This window comes from Tauraco erythrolophus, chromosome 1 (genome assembly GCF_009769465.1).
Source record: "Tauraco erythrolophus isolate bTauEry1 chromosome 1, bTauEry1.pri, whole genome shotgun sequence".
Taxonomy (NCBI): domain Eukaryota; kingdom Metazoa; phylum Chordata; class Aves; order Musophagiformes; family Musophagidae; genus Tauraco; species Tauraco erythrolophus.
The window spans coordinates 97,276,376-97,293,273 of record NC_141465.1 but is presented as its reverse complement, the minus strand read 5'-3'; positions in this window follow the sequence as shown (position 1 = coordinate 97,293,273).

Genomic DNA, 16,898 nt, shown 5'->3' with positions numbered 1-16,898 from the left:
AAGGGCGACTAAACTGGTCAAGGGGCTGGAAAATAAAACTTATGAGGAGCGGCTGAGGGAGTTGGGGCTGTTTAGCCTGGAGAAGAGGAGGCTGAGGGGAGACCTGATTACGGCCTATAAATACTTGAGAAAAGATGGTGGGGAGTTAGGGGAAGGGCTCTTTACTTTAGTGATGGGAGATAGAACAAGAGGAAATGGGCATAAGCTTAGTCAGGGGAGATTCAGGTTGGATGTTAGGAAGTATTTCTTCTCTGAAAGGGTTGTCAGCCACTGGAATAAGCTGCCCAGGGAAGTGGTTGAGTCCCCATCCCTGGATGTGTTTAAGAATAGGGTGGATGAGCTACTTGAGGATATGGTTTAATGGGGATTAGGGATGGTTGGACTCGATGATCTCTAAGGTCTTTTCCAACCTAGAAATCTAAGAAATCCACAAACTTCTCCAGTGTGAGTCCTGCCCACAGAATGCAATCCTTTCCCATCGGATTGCTCCAGTGTGGGCTTTACCACAGTCTCGGATTCTTAGGGAGCTGTTGCCACTCGCTCTGGTGTGGGTCATCACGGACTCTAGATGCCTCTCTACCTTGTCGTGCCCATGCTTCACGACTGTCCTCAGACTCAGGCATCTCTTCTCCAACATGGGCTTCTCCACAGGCCACGAGTGGGTCTCTGCTCCACCGAGTCTGTCCTGGCTGCAGGGGGGCCGCCTGCCATCTCACCACCGGTTGCAGGGGAAACTCAGCTCCAGCACACCTCGTCCCATTCCATCTTCACTGACCTGTTGTCTGTGTGGCCGTTTCTCTCAGATCTCAGTCCTCTCTGGGTGAACTTGGCCCAGTGGGCACCCCGGGAGCGGGGTGCTCCCCAAGATCCCCTGGCAGCTCTGCCGCCACCATCCTCAGCAGGTGGCACCAGCCCAGCACAGGCCGCTGCCCAGCCAGCCGCTGGGGATGGGGCCAGTGCCCTCCTCCCCTCTCCTCTTTCCCGGGCAAAAGCACCTTTTCCGGCTCCTTTGTCCCAACTTAAATAAGGCAATTCACAGAGGTGCCGATTGGCTCAGCCCTGAGGGAGATGGGAGTGCGATCTGGTGGCTAGAACTGTGTCTGACCTGGTTCCAAAACCAGGCAAGTCACAGGGAGCAAATCCTCTCTCCTGCCACCAGAACCGACCCCCCCCCCCATCAAACCATCACACACTTGCAGCATGCAAAGTTACAAAAAAGACTGTATAAGAGAACAAAAGATAAGATAAATGTGGTTCGCAAGACTCAGCAGCATGATGTAAATACGTAACAGAAAAAATAGTTTGAAGGTCAGAAAAACATCCTATTGTTGAGACTTATTAAACTGAGGCATCAGTTCCTCAAGAACAACAACAGATGGTCAAATACTTGAAAATGGAAGTATATGGAACAATATCTTGCACTAGCTTTAGAATTTGAAGGATATTTCAATGTGTTGCAAGGCATGTATACTGTAAACAAATGTAATTCTTATCTACATAGTTATAATCACCTTGTTTCATTAAATTGGAAGTGTTCGAAAAATCCAATGTGCTTGTTATGGTTTTATTGTCTTGACTGAATTAATGATTTTTTCCTGATTTATATGAGCAATTCGTAGCCCAGACCTCTCATTTTCAAATACTGCAAATTGATTCTAAAACATTAATAACAAACATACTGACTATAAATGCAGTGCAACACAAGAACAGATTTCCAACAAAAGTTGAGGAATCTCCATCTCTGTAGGTTTTTAGGACTTAGATAAACAAATCAAGGCTTGATCTAGTTTTGATAGTAGTCCTGCGTCAAGTACAAGGATGAACTACAGAGATCTTTTTTACAATGATGGTGGTGAAACACCGGAACATATTGCCCAAAGAAGTTGTGGATGCCCCCTCCCTGGAAGTGTTCAAGGCCAGGTTGAATGAGGCTTTGAGTAACCTGATCTAGGGGAAGGTGTCTGTGCCCACAGCAGGTGAGTTGGAGCTAGATCATCTCTGAGGTCCCTTGCAACCCAAACCACTCTATGATTCTGTGATTACTGAAATTTTATGATAAAGTTAGACACACAAGCCTAAAATACATTGATGTAAAGAGAGAAAAAGATGGTTCAGGGGCCTGCAACTCTTCATTTATGATAACACACATTTACTGATCTAAGCGTACATCTGCATGATCTAGGACCACAGCATTTTGCTGCCTTGGTTATCACCATGTATATACAAAAAAAGTGTAGCCAATGTAAAATGGTTTATTTTCCTTGCACTTACTGCATTCTGTCCACACCATAATCTGATAAAAGTTTTCTGAGGACTTAATCTCTAGTAGATTTATTTCTTAGCACATACTAAGTAGAGCAACTGGCATATGGCATGAGTTGCGGATGAATCAGCTCTACATGATCTGTAGTCTATAATAGTTTAAGTTACGGTTTAAGCACACATTTGCAGACAGATTTTTCTTTGTGAATTGCTTAGATTTACTCTGCAAAAATAAATAATACCAGAAAGTAAAAATAAACACCTATTGAAAGGTTCAACCCTACAGCCATAGATACGACATTATCCTGTTATTCTATGCTTTTAAAGAAGACGTTTGCTTTAATAGCTAAAATAACATACAGAATGGTAGCTTATTTTGTTTTTAATCATGATAAAGCATTAATGCAACATTTCAGAAAGTGACATGAGCAGGCGGGAACTCTGGAAATAAGAGAGAGTTTTAAAAATGGAAGATGTGGTAGGAAGTGGATGGTTGATTCAAGAGCAAGATGGTTATTCCACAGTTCCATTACATGACTCTGAAAAAGAAAACACAATTATATTGTGCTGTCTAGTGCTTAATACAGGATATACTGGGAGAAAGAACCAGCTGGCATGTTCAGCTGCAAAACCTGTAGCATAGACATGACAGTAGGAACTAGTCAGGAAAATATTATCAGTCTGTTTAAGACTGATGTCCAGATTTCAATAATAATATTGGAGTATCTTTCTATGCCAAAATATTCTGGTATGCCTTGAGAAGTGATCAAATACAGTAAAAGATGACTTCTGATGGGATGAAAATAGGAGCATCTCGTTAGAATAGCAAATTTCTCTTTCTCATTTATTTCTTTCTTTTAAAGACTTTTTTACCCTCTGTGGACCATGATAGCAATAGAGATTGAAGTGCAGGTAGCCTTGAGAAGGCAAAGTTCAGCAATAGGAAAGTAGAAAGGAACATTAATGCCAGTATCTAGGTATTAAGCAGCAGTTCATTTGTAGATAGGTAGCCAGCTTTTAAAACCTTTGAACTACTTATATTACTGTATGGTTGCTGTATATTGCCAGTCTGTTCTGCTCCAAGGGATGCTGAGTAGCAAAAAAACCCAAAGATATTACAGACAAGTACTTTTACTTATACCAAATGGAATTTTCCTCTCCAAATTCCTTGCAAATCTTTTGCTATTTAACCTAAAGAAGCTGGAATACAGGTATTTGACTGTTTTTTCCATTTCTATATGCATAGAATCATAGAATCATAGAATCGTTAGGGCTGGAAGGGACCTTCAAAGATCATCTAGTCCAACCCCCCTGCAAGGAACAGGATATCTCCAACTAGATCAGGTTGCTCAGGGCGTCAGATTTGAAGCATTAACAGCACCATTTTTTCTCTCCTGTTCAATGCAAGAGGGCAATAAATAGATAAGATAGCTCCAGACCAAGCTCAGAAGGTATAAAAGCTAAATGTTTCCAGTCAGTCATATCATTGGAGTAAGAACAGAAATCCAGTCCCTGCTTGGCTTGGATACTTAATTTATTATATTTTAACCCTATCTTTAACCTCTCATGACTTTTGATCTCTACAATCTGGAGTTATCCTCAGCTGAATATTATCTGATTTATAATCGGAAATAATCAGCTCTTAAGCTGCAGGCAATATGTGTTCTATTTGGCAAATCTTTTGTATGATCCACAGTTCTGTATAAAGAACTGTTCTCTTATTTATGAATACGGGGGATTGGACTAGATGATTCTTTGAGGTCCCTTCCAAACCCTAACATTCTGTTTCTGTAATACTATCCTCTTCAAATTTTGCATTCCTTATTCAGGCAAAAAAATTATTGATTTCAGCGTTAGCTTGAGAGTATGGGATGAGGATCTCCAGGAACAGTCATGAAAAAAGATGAAGAACTATTATATTAACTTTTATATAAATGATTATTACTCTTTTCCAACTAAAAATAATTCTCAAACAGTTTATACATACATTCCTAGGGCTTCCATGGAATTAGAGGGCACAAGTGATGCCATCTGCTGTGAGCAGATCTTCATCCTTATGCACTGCCATCTCATACCTCAAGTCCCATAAACAAAATTAGTAACCATGGTTACAAATGCTTTCTTCAGAGAGTAAACAGAAAAATTTCTCTTGAAAATCAGTCATATGTTCAGGAGGAGAGGAGGAGAGTCAGTCTGTAATTTTCATTTTTGGGGACATGATGGAGCAGGCTTCCTTAGGAAAGTTACTGATATAATGTACTTCCTTTCCATATACTCTTACAACTATGCTCTCCTGATATTCCATGCAGAAGAATTTTAACATTCTTCTGGAGATGGGTGCTAAAGAGAATGAAGTGTGATGTATTGCCAACCACATGAAATCTCTTGTTGCAATGTTAGACAACAGGACTAGCTGTAAGTAGGCTTGTGACAGAATTAACTTTTCCAGATGTGGCTTCCAGAACTGGATAAAACAATTTGCAACAACACAACACAGACAGAGAATCATATACCAAAGCAGCTACTCTTGTGTCTGTCTGGAAAGGATGTAAGCTTTTTTAACAAGCTGAAAATAATGGATTTTTACTCTCTGAAGATGAGGACCCTGAGTAACTTCATCCCTAATCTTGCTGATTTGAGTTGCCTCTAGATCGTGCCCCTCTCCCCGCAACTTGCTCTCTTAACATAATTTCTTATCTAACTAAATAAATGTCTGAGTTAGCTTTATGTCCTTCCCTAAGTAATGAATTCCTGAGGAAGAAAATATTCCTTTAAAAGAGTGTCATCAATGTCAGATAGTATTTGCATTTGCAGCCTTTTCTTCACCATTAATTATTTTCATGTGTGTTTAAAATAAAGCTTCTGTTTGAGAATGACAAGACGTCAAGTAGATAGCTCATTTCAGCACATCTGCACAATTGAATTACATGAGATTGATAAGTAATGCCATTTGCTTAGTAACAACCAATTCAGTTTACTCTATACTTTCCGTGATTAAACCCACTGTTACCACTCAACTTGCCATCATCATTGCATCTTGCATATGATTCCCCAGGTGAATTCTAGTGGTGGTAATATGTCACCTATTAGAATCTGTATTTCTGCCTATGCTATTTTTCTGAATTAATGAGCAACAGACATCACAGATTCCAAAATAAAGTAATACTATGAATTGTTAATCTTTTTTTTTTTTTTTAAAAAAAGAGAATTATTACTTAACGGACTATACACAGTTTATGTTTTCTTATTTCTGATTGAAGAGTAAATATCGGAATTCTTGGGCCCTTTTGACAGACTTACTGGGTAACATTGATAGCGCTATGCATTTGTTTAATGTCAGTGAGTCATGGCTAATATTTATGGTACCTTAGTGGAATATTCACGTTACAAACAGAAACCTCATAGAATATGCCTAAGTTGAGTTATGAATTGGTGATTTGGGTTTGTATTTTTCAAGGGGAATAAGAAAACAAGCTGTGCAATGAAGTCTCCCATATATAATCTACCTTTGTGATTCCTTTACATCTTTTCAAAAATTCTGTCCTCAGACAACTTTTTGTGAAACACTGAGTACAGGCCTTAGTACTTGCTGAGATATCTAAACCAGCTGACAAAAAAAAAACCAAAACCCATGATCACTCAAAAAACAAACAGAAAACAATCAGCAGAGATGATTAATCATGGATTTGATATAATTGACTATAGCATGCTTCTGATTCATATATGATTAATTTCCACATTTTGATGTATTATCAGATGAAGCTTTATCATGAAATTATCTGAGTTTTCACTTAAGATTTGAATTTGTATTATATACATTTTAAACTTCTCTAGGTTTACTGAAATATCAAGTCATTTAATTTCTGGGCTAAAGTGTTTTTGAATGAATATCTGAAGAGATAAGAAACTGTCTGGAAAAGAAACAAATACGCATACATATGCAAAGAAATATTCATTTACATAACAGGAGTTTGTTGTATTAGAAATTGCTTTTCTGTGAGTTTCTAAAGAATATGATTGGATGAGGTTGTGACTAAGGCACTGGATTGAGAGATCAATATTCACCTTCTGGCTGTGTAACACATTTCCTGTGACCTTGGACATATCACCTAGACCTTCCATATCTCATTCCTCTGTCCTTTAATGTTTATTATGATATGAATCCATTTTACTTACAAATAATGCATGGGACAATGTTCATAAGATTTGCTAGCCAAATACATGCCACTGAAGCAATTAATCAAATGAAGGAGACAAAGGTATATGACCTCACTGTTCACAAAAAGTGCTGTATATATACATGCAAATGCAATTTTTTTGTAAAAGTGATGAGGAAAATTCAAATCTGCTGTACAGAGCCAACAAATTTGCTTCCAGCAGTTTATTTAGGACACTTTATTTCTTCAGTCAGAAAATAATCTGGGTATTTTCCATTTAGGAATTAATTTCATAACTGGAATGTTAAGGAAGAGAACCAAAGTAAGTTTAATATTATCCAAAATTCCTTGAACTGATCATTTCCAGCAATCGTCTTAAAAAGCTTCCATCCTTTCCTCAGTAATTTCATAAGTCCTACTGACTCAAAGGAAGAGTTACACACTGAGTCAAGCTAGTACTCCAAAGATATTTTTTTGAGGGATAATACGTTGTGACCATTGACATGGTTTCACTACCATTAGATGAGCTTCATTTTCAGAGGATCATGGCCCTTAAGCTTTAGAAAATAGCTATATTGAAGGGCTAGAGCCATTAAAAATAACTGTATGGGTTGGAACGATTCATATATAGTTGCTTTGCTCAACATTTTAATGGTTTCTATGGACAGTTATTCTTTGAAGCTTTGATACTTCTCTTGGCTGAGCAGACTGCTGAAAACTTGCAGTTTGAAAGAGAAGAAAGTGTCTTTTCTTAGCTCATGAAATTCAACAATGGAAGCATGAATTTTCTTTGTGCCAATCAAAAATCAGGTCTATGCTTCAACTGGTATAGTCTTTGCAGGACGAAACAGTGTATCTTTTGTGTGAAGCCAGGAACTTATTCTTAGTTTAATTAAAATCTAAATCTATTCAAAATGTAATAGTTATTATTACTAGTCCTGGCATAATCATACTAACGGTCTAAATTATCCAATTAATCCACACACACACACAAAAAAACTTTATTAATACCATTAAACATTATAAGGATAATGACATCCTGGACTGTAAGGATGAACCACCGCCCACTGTACTTGAAGACCAGGTTCGAGAACATCTGAGGAACTTGAAGGTGCACAAGTCCATGGGACCTGATGAGATCCATCCGCGGGTCCTGAAGGAACTGGCGGATGAAGTTGCCAAGCCACTGGCTATTGTATTCGAGAAGTCGTGGCGGTCTGGCGAGGTCCCCGATGACTGGAAGAGAGGGAACATAACCCCCATTTTTAAAAAGGGGAACAAGGAGGACCCGGGCAACTACAGACCGGTCAGCCTCACCTCTGTGCCTGGCAAGGTCATGGAGCAGATTCTTCTGGGAACCATGCTAAGGCACATGGAGAGCAAGGAGGTGGTGGGTGACAGCCAACATGGCTTCACCAAAGGCAGATCGTGCCTGACCAACTTGGTGGCCTTTTATGGGGTGACAGCATCGGTGGACAAGGGTCGACCAATGGATGTCATCTACCTGGACTTGTGCAAAGCTTTTGACACTGTCCCGCATGACATTCTTCTCTCTAAATTAGAGAGTCATGGGTTTGATGGATGGACCACTCGGTGGATAAGGAATTGGCTCAATGGCTGCACTCAGAGAGTAGTGGTCAACGGCTCAATGTCCAAATGGAGACCGGTCACAAGTGGCGTCCCTCAGGGGTCCGTGTTGGGCCCGGCCCTCTTCAACATCTTTGTCGGTGACGTGGACAATGGCATGGAGTGCACCCTCAGCAAGTTCGCCGATGACACCAAGCTGTGTGGTGCCGTCGACACGCTGGAAGGGAGGGATGCCATCCAGAGGGACCTTGACAGGCTGGAGAGGTGGGCCCGTACCAACCTCATGAAGTTTAACCAGGCCAAATGCAAGGTCCTACATCTGGGTCGTGGCAATCCCAGGCATAAATACAGACTGGGTGGTGATTGGATCGAGAGCAGCCCTGAGGAGAAGGACTTGGGAGTGCTGGTGGACGAGAGGCTCAATATGAGCCGGCAATGTGCTCTTGCGGCCCAGAAGGCCAACCGCGTCCTGGGCTGCATCAAGAGGAGCGTGGCCAGCAGGTCGAGGGAGGTGATTCTCCCCCTCTACTCTGCCCTCGTGAGACCTCACTTGGAGTACTGCGTCCAGTTCTGGAGTCCCCAACATAAGAAGGACATGGACCAGTTGGAGAGGGTCCAGAGGAGGGCCACGAAGATGATAAGAGGGCTGGAGCACCTTTCCTATGAGGACAGGCTGAAAGAGTTGGGGCTGTTCAGCCTGGAGAAGAGGAGGCTCCGGGTGACCTTATAGCGGTCTTCAGTGCCTCAGGGGGCCTACAGGAAAGATGGGGAGAGGCTGTTCAGGAGGGCCGTTATGATAGGACAAGGGGATGGTTTTAAAATAGAGGGAGGTAGGTTCAGGTTGGATATTAGGAAAAAATTTTTTACTATGAGAGTGGTAGAACACTGGAACAGGTTGCCCAGAGAGGGGTGGATGCTCCATCCCGGGAGACGTTCAAGGCCGGTTGGACAAGGCCCTGAGCAACCTGATCTAGTTGGAGATATCCCTGTTCCTTGCAGGGGGGTTGGAACTAGATGACCTTTGAAGGTCCTTCCAGCCCTAACCATTCTATGATTCTATGATTCTATACAAAAACTTTTGTATTAGACCTTTTCTAGGAGTTTTTTGCTTACATAACCAATGCTCTTCTGAAGATAATGAGTTGTAAGCATCCCAGCTCCTTCACGGGATACAAATTCTGGTGTGGGGGATGCAGATGTTGGTAGTGAAGGCATTTCTTTCTCCCTGTTGAGGAATAGAAACACCTTATTCTTTCTTCACATGCTCTAGAATTTCACGCTACATTCACATTTTCTGTACATGGCGTGGTTTACATAACCTGAGTACCTCTTCTTTGCTCTCTTTGTTAACCACTGAAAAAAAATTCTATCCATCTCACAACGGTTGCATCCCTTTAACGATCATTAACTGACAACTGCTAACCTGTTCTAGCCTTGAGGCCTTTGGTATTGTCCCTGTGCTCCTATTTCCAAGGCTTCTGCTATCATCCTGTGCATTTACTGCTCTACATCTCGCATTATTTAGGGTAACAGACTGTACACAGAATACCAACAAACGTTTCTATTAACTTGAAGGCTGTTGTGACAGAGGGGACTGTACTTACGTAGGCCTGCAGATATGGGATTGCCATTGCTTTAACAAGCCACAGATTGTACTAACTTTGTAAGGCCTCATGATTGGTTTTTTTTTCAGAGTTGTTTGTCTGGGCTTATTTTGGGCTTTCCTGGCCTTTGTTTTAGCTTGCTTAGCTGTAGCAGCCATGTCCAGTAGCCATGTGAGTATTTCCTATTTTGTTTAGTTTTGCTAAGCTTTGAATTATTTTGTATAGTAGGTGCAACTTCCAGTGGTACAAAAAACTTTGATTCAGTTCTGTTAAGTAACAAGTATTGATAAAAGGTATTCTTGCTCTTATGTAACTTTGCATATATATGTTTAATAATATATGAGTTTCTGAGGCTGATAAAGGACATTTTCAATTTCATTAAATTTCACTGACCGTAGTTGTAATTATGGTTTCAACCAACATTTTTGTGAAGATTTGGCAGACTCCCCACCAAAGCATGATCCTATTTTTTTCCTTCCCGTATTCTGAGGCTGAGATGAATGAAAACAAAGTATAAAGCTGAGACAAAAGAAATAACACTAATCGTATTGAGGCAATCTGCTGACATTCAGTGTGGATGAGATTTTCTTACAATCAAGTTTCACCAGTCACAGTATCAACAGTCCCATCAGCTTCTGTGCTTGTTCCGTGTCATGGCCGAATGGCTAGATAGGTCATTTGTCACAGAACATAAAAGAATTCAATCTTTTTGAAGTGAGGAATCCAAGCTTATGAGCCCATCAGTAACTCATACTATAATTCCATCTTTGCATAATCAGAGAGATTAGCTGCCAGCAGTCTGCTTGTATGCAAAAGCATAGCAATATCTTGGAGTTAGTTTTCCTTGTAAGCCTATAAATTTGTATAAGGTTTATAGATTTTGATCAGCAAAAAGTATGTTGAGGAGGAATAAATATATTTTTTAAGCTAAATATATTTCACATTTTAGTGATGCATGGATACTGTTCTGGCATTCTCATATGAGAGGTAACCAAAAGCAAACTCTTTTCGTGATTGGTAAACAAGATAAAAAGCTTGAATTTAGGATTGCATTAACACAGATGACCGCATGTCCCAGTTTTAGCTGGGACAGAGTTTTTTTTTTAACAGCCAGAAGAGCTCCTGTTTTGGTTTCACTCAGAGGCTCACTCTGAGAAGAATGTTGATAGCAAGCTGAGTTTGTGGTTGGAAGTGAAACTCCAAGGACTTTTCAGTGTGCGGAGTACAGAAACACGGCAGGATAAGGGGGGAGCATAGCTGGGACAAGGGGACACGATTCCCCTTGTCATTTGTGTGGAACTTAAGACTGAGGGCCAAACTGGCCAATTAGTATTCCATATCATGCAGCGTCATGCCCAGTATAAAGCGAGGGTCAGCCGGGAAGAGGGCTTTTGCGCTTTTGCTCTTTTTGCACTTTTGCTCTTTGCGCTTGCTGCGCTGTTGCTCTGCTGTTTTTTTTTTCTTTCTCTCTCTCTCTCTTTCTCTCCCTCTCTGCCCCTCTCTATTTCGGGGCCTCGCGTTCGTCCGGGATTTGCAGTTTTCGGGACGAGACGGGCTTCGCATACGAGGGGTGGTGAGCACCTACATTGTATTAAATCATCTGTATTAAATCACTCTTATCTCACCCACGGGTTTCACGTTTATCCTTTATTCTCTCCCTCATTCCTGGGGGTGGGGGAGGGGAGTGACCGGCTGTGTGTGGGGCGGTTCAACATAACCCACGACAGTCTTAATTGGCGCCCAACGTGGGGCACGAAGGGGTTGAGATAACGATGTGGCTGGCCGGAATGCTGTTTGTTATGCTTGCGTACATGTTACCGGACATTCATAATTTATTGTCTTATCTACCCTATATGATGTTAGGCGGAATGTTTATGCGGTTTTCTGGCTCTGGGTGTTGGACCGGCATGAAAAGTATGTTATCGGTAATTAAGGGTTTTGCTATACTGTACGGTGTAACTCTGATAAGATCATCGGTGCTGGGACCGGCTCAGTCTTTGTATTCGGCGGTGCAGAGGGGGATGGTGATGTGGAACTCGTTTATTAATTTTGAGCGTCACCTGGCGGATATCATCGCCAATTATACCGGTGACTTTTCATTCACAAAAGCTTACGTTGATTTTGATAATGCCGAACATCATTGGAATAATTTAACCGGTTTGATTGTCCTGCAAGGTCTCCTGAATATATGTTTAATTATCTATATATTCAAAATCAATCGGCCATTTAGGGGTGTATATCAATTTATTTCTTCGGGTTATTGGCTTGCCATCTCAACTCCCCATGACAAGCACTATAGCTACTCAGACTACAACGTTATCAGTTGCCCCCGTAAGGAAAAGAAAATGTATACAAAAGTTAGACGACGAAGAAGAGGAATCAGGGCCATCACAAACAACCAAATGAGGAAGAGCAACCAGGACCATCAAAGCAACCAGGACAAAGAAGACAACCGGGGCCATCACACCGATTGGAGGAAGAGAAACCAAGGAAATGTCTGGCGAAAGTCAGAACGCAGAGGAGAGGATGATGATGATGATGAAGAGCGACCAGGGCCATCACGAGAAATGAAGCGGGAGCGTTCTGTTTTCGCCCCAGAGGAAATCTCAATGGAGGAGGAGTGACATCATAGATGAGAGGATAACCACCAGATCTCTAAAATGAGCGAGCTGCGAGATATTCGAAAAGATTATGGCCGCCTTAAAGGTGAGCCCATTGTCTCTTGGTTGCTCAGATGCTGGGACATGGGAGCCAATAGTCTGGAGTTAGATGGTAGTGAAGCTAGGCAGCTGGGAGCCCTTGCCATGGATGGAGGCATTGATAAAGCAATTGGAAGGCAGACACAAGTCCGCAGCCTCTGGAGACGACTCCTGGCAGCCATAAAGGAAAGGTACCCCTACAAGGACGAGGTGCCATGTAATGTAAGCAAGTGGACCAACATAGAAAAAGCTATTCAGTATCTGAGAGAACTGGCTGTGCGAGAGTTGATTTATCTTGACTCGAGAAGCGGACCAAGACTCGAAGATCCAGATGACGTCCGGTGCACACGACCAATGTGGCAGAAGATTATACGGAGGTGCGCCAGCCGCATATTCCACCTCATTGGCAATAATGGACTTCGGGGACGATGAAGCACCACTATCCGTAGGTAATCTGGTCACCTACCTCCGACGATATGATGATGACACTTCTATACGAACCTGTGTTGCGGCTGTGAAAAGCTGTCTGAAGAGGTCCGAGAATTAAGAGAAAAGTAGATTTCCCACCACCCGAACGTTCTAGAATTTCAGCTGTCAGAACCAGGCGTTACCCTCCTCGAGAGAGACAAGAGAGACGGTACAGATCACGGGGTGAGCTATGGTTCTACCTCCGTGATCATGGAGAAGACATGAGAAGGTGGGATGGAAAACCCACCTCCGCTTTAGAGGCCAGGGTACGCCAGTTGGGAGGAAGAACCAACAGAATAGAACTTTCTCCAATTCCTCCAGGACAGCTGTTGCCCCAGTCTACAGTGAGCAGTCCACTAGTCAAAATGGAGGGCTGATCTCTACTCCTAGCCATCCTGACTCCAATCCTGCTGATTCCTCTGATGAATATGATAACAGGCATTAGAGGGGCCCTGCCTCCAGCCAGGTGGAGGAGAGGGATAATCGAGGTGTACTGGACTGTGTGGATTCGGTGGCCTGGCACATCATACCCTAGAAAGTATAAGGCTTTAGTGGATACTGGGCCCAATGCACTTTGATACCATCGAACTTCAGAGGGGCAGAATCCATCTCTATTTCTGGAGTGACAGGGGGGTCTCAACAACTGACTGTGTTAGAGGCTGAAGTGAGCCTAACTGGACAGCAGTGGCAAAACACCCTATTGTAACTGGCCAGAAGCCCCGTGCATCCTTGGCATAGATTATCTTAAGAGAGGGTATTTCAAAGACCCAAAAGGGTATCGGTGGGCTTTTGGCATAGCTGCAGTAGAGACAGAAGAAGGCAGGCAGCTGTCTACTTTGCCTGGTCTCTCAACGGACCCTTCTGCTGTGGGGTTACTGAGGGTCGAAGAACAGCAGGTGCCAATTGCTAATACAACAGTGCACCGACGGCAATATCGTACCAACCGAGACTCTCTAATTCCTATCCATAAGTTGATTCGTCAACTGGAGAGTCAAGGAAGTCATCACAAGACCCGCTCCCCTTTTAACAGCCCTATATGGCCTGTGCGTAAGTCCAATGGCGAGTGGAGGCTGACGGTAGACTATCGTGGCTTGAATGAAGTTACACCACCATTGAGTGCTGCCGTGCCAGATATGCTGGAACTTCAGTATGAACTGGAGTCAAAGGCAGCCAGGTGGTACGCTACAATTGATATCGCTAATGCGTTTTTCTCAATTCCTTTGGCACCGGAATGCAGGCCACAGTTTGCTTTCACTTGGAGGGGCCATTCCAGTATACCTGGAATCGACTGCCCCAGGGGTGGAAACACAGCCCCACTATTTGCCATGGACTGATCCAGAACCACACTGGAACAGGGTGATGCCCCAGAACATCTGCAATACATTGATGACATCATTGTATGGGGCAACACAGCAGAAGAAGTTTTGAGAAGGTGTGAAAAGATAATCCAAATCCTTCTGAAAGCAGGCTTTGCCATAAAACAGAGTAAAGTCAAGGGACCTGCCCAGGAGATTCAGTTTTTGGGAATAAAATGGCAAGATGGGCGTCGTCAGATTCCGATGGACGTGATTATAAAATACAGCTATGTCCCCACCAACCAACAAAAAGGAAGCACAAGCTTTCTTAGGCATTGTGGGTTTCTGGCGAATGCATATTCCGACTACAGCCAGATTGTAAAACCCTTAACAAATAACCCGAAAGAGGAATAATTTTGAATGGGGCCCAGAGCAAAAACAAGCCTTTGAACAAATTAAACAAGAAATAGTCCATGCGGTAGCCCTGGGACCAGTCCGGACAGGACAAGATGTCAAAAACGTGCTCTACACCGCAGCCGGGGGAGAATGGTCCCACTGGAGTCTCTGGCAAAAAGCTGCCAGGGGAGACGCGAGGTCGACCTCTTGGGTTTTGGAGTCGAGGGATACAAAGGATCCGAAACCAACTATACTCCAACTGAAAAAGAGATATTGGCAGCATATGAAGGAGTCCGAGCCTGCTTCTGAAGTGATTGGTACAGAAGCACAGTTGCTCCTGGCACCCGATTGCCAGTGCTCGGCTGGATGTTCAAAGGGAGCGTCCCGTCTACACACCACGCAACTGATGCCACATGGAGCAAGTGGATCGCGCTGATCACACAAAGAGCTCGGATAGGAACCTCAATCGCCCAGGAATTTGGAAGTGATCACTAACTGGGCTGAAGGTAAAGACTTTGGAATGTCCACCAGAGGAGGAGGAGGTGACACGTGCTGAGGAGGCTCCACCTATAATGAACTATCAGACAATGAGAAGAAATACGCTCTGTTTACCGACGGGTCCTGTCGCCTTGTAGGAAAACATCGAAAATGGAAAGCTGCTGTATGGAGTCCTACTCGACAGGTCGCAGAAGCTACCGAAGGAGAAGGCGAATCAAGCCAGTTCGCAGAGGTGAAAGCCATCCAACTGGCTTTAGACATCGTCTCTGAACGAGAAAAGTGGCCAATGCTCTATCTCTATACCGACTCTTGGATGGTAGCAAATGCCCTGTGGGGATGGCTACGGCAATGGAAGCAGAGCAGCTGGCAACGCAGAGGTAAACCATCTGGGCTGCCCCGTTGTGGAAAGACATTGCTGCTCGAGTAGAGAAGCTGATTGTGAAAGTACGACATGTAGATGCCCATGTACCCAAGAGTCGGGCCACAGAAGAACATGAAAACAATCAACAGGTGGATCAGGCCGCCAAGATTAAAGTGGCTCAGGTGGATCTGGACTGGCAACATAAAGGTGAAAAATTTCTAGCTCGTTGGGCCCATGATGCCTCAGGCCATCAAGGAAGGGACGCCACATACAAATGGGCTCGTGATCGAGGGGTGGACCTAACTATGGACACCATTGCAGAGGTGATCCATGAATGTGAAACGTGTGCTGCAATCAAGCAAGCCAAGCGGTTGAAACCTCTTTGGTATGGAGGGCGTTGGTCGAAATATCAATATGGAGAGGCTTTGGCAAATTGACTATGTCACACTTCCACAAACTCGCAGTGGCAAGCTGTTATGTGCTTACAATGGTGGAAGCGACCACGGATGGCTGGAAACCTATGCTGTGCCCCATGCCACCGCCCGGAACACGATCTTGGGCCTTGAAAAGCAAGTCTTGTGGCGGCATGGCACCCCAGAAAGAATTGAGTCGGACAACGGGACTCATTTCCGTAACAATCTTATAGACACCTGGGCCAAAGAGCATGGCATCGAGTGGGTATATCACATCCCTTATCATGCACCAGCTTCTGGGAAGATTGAACGATATAATGGATTGCTAAAACCACACTGAAAGCAATGGGTGGTGGAACCTTCAACATTGGGATACGCATTTAGCAAAAGCCACCTGGTTAGTTAACACTAGAGGATCTGCCAATCGAGCTGGTCCTGCGCAATCAGAAACTTCTACGTACTGTAGAAGGAGACAAAGTCCCTGTAGTGCACATGAGGAATATACTCGGGAAGACAGTTTGGGTTATTCCTGCCTCGGGTAAAGGTAAACCCATTCGTGGGATTGCTTTTGCTCAGGGACCTGGGTTGTACTTGGTGGGTGGATGCAGAAGGACGGGGAAGTCCGATGTGTACCTCAAGGGGATTTGATGTTGGGTGAAAATAGATGATAAAATGAATTGAATTGTGTGTATTAATTGCTGAAAACCCTGTCCCTGCATACCATCATCACTATGGTTGTCACATTGTACTAATGTCATTATATTAAGAATCATCCAGGTTAATGAAGAATGAACTTCGTCAGAATCAGAACTGATTCCAAACAACCAGCAACTTCTTCAAGATCAACATCTTCAACCTGCAGACAGCGGCCGGATACACCAACTACGAGCTCCAGGCGCCACACGCAACAAAGACTACATGTCATACGTTCTACCGACTGAGCGAATTTCCACGTCATCTTTTCCTGCCCTGAGAGACTGCCTGTAACAGATGAAGACACATTTTGGAGGGATGACCCATGGCTAAGGGAATAGTATATATGTAAGGTTTGAGCATGACATGCATGGTATGGAATAAGGGGTGGATACTGTCCCAGTTTTAGCTGGGACAGAGTTTTTTTTTTTAACAGCCAGAAGAGCTCCCTGTTTTGGTTTCACT